Source organism: Mastomys coucha, unplaced genomic scaffold (genome assembly GCF_008632895.1).
Source record: "Mastomys coucha isolate ucsf_1 unplaced genomic scaffold, UCSF_Mcou_1 pScaffold7, whole genome shotgun sequence".
NCBI lineage: Eukaryota > Metazoa > Chordata > Mammalia > Rodentia > Muridae > Mastomys > Mastomys coucha.
This window is the reverse complement of record NW_022196913.1, coordinates 10587230-10588138: the sequence shown is the minus strand read 5'-3', so window position 1 is coordinate 10588138 and position 909 is coordinate 10587230.

Genomic DNA, 909 nt, shown 5'->3' with positions numbered 1-909 from the left:
TACACCTGTGCCTTCCTATCTGTACACCTGTGCCTTCCTATCTGTACACCTGTGCCTTCCTATCTGTATACCTGTGCCTTCCTATCTGTACACCTGTGCCTTCCTATCTGTACACCTGTGCCTTCCTTGGAGGTTATACCTTATACAAATGTCATAAACCACTGAGTCTTTTCTGGTTGATCTAATAATACTCTTGATGTCTTTACCAACATTGTGCCTAGAATATTTCGTTGCTCCAAAAAAAGTAACAAATATTATCAGTTTATAAAATAATGACTAGATTTCAAGATCTGCTTCAAGAATGGACCTTTGGAAATCAGAACAGTGGTGGACTAAATTTCTGTTTGTGCTTCAGATTAAGAATGTGTCTCTGCCTGATATAGCTCTCTCCTGAGAGGCTCTTCCAGTGCCCGACTAATACAGAAGTAGAGGCTCACAGCCATCTGTTGGACTGAGCACAGGGTCCCCAATGAAGGAGCTAGAGAAAGGACCCAATGAGCTGAAGGGTTTGCAGCCCCTTAGGATGAACAACAATATGAACTAACTAGTGCCCTCAGAGCTCCCAGGGACTAAACCTCCAACCAAAGAGGACACATGGTGGCACTCATGGCCCCAGCTGCATATGTAGCAAAGGATGGCCTAATCGGTCATCAGTGGGAGGAGAGGCCCTTCATCCTGTGAAGGCTCAATGCCCCAGTGTAGGGGAATGCCAGGGCCAGAAAGCAGGAGAGGGTGGGTTGGTGAGCACAGGGAGTGGGGAGGGAATAGGTTTTTTTTTTTTTCTGGAGGAGAAACTGGGAAAGGGGATATCATTTGAAATGTAAATAAAGAAAATATCTAATAAAAATAAATTTAAAAACAATTTTAAAAAGTCAAAAAAGAACATGTTTCTGTACATACTTGTATATA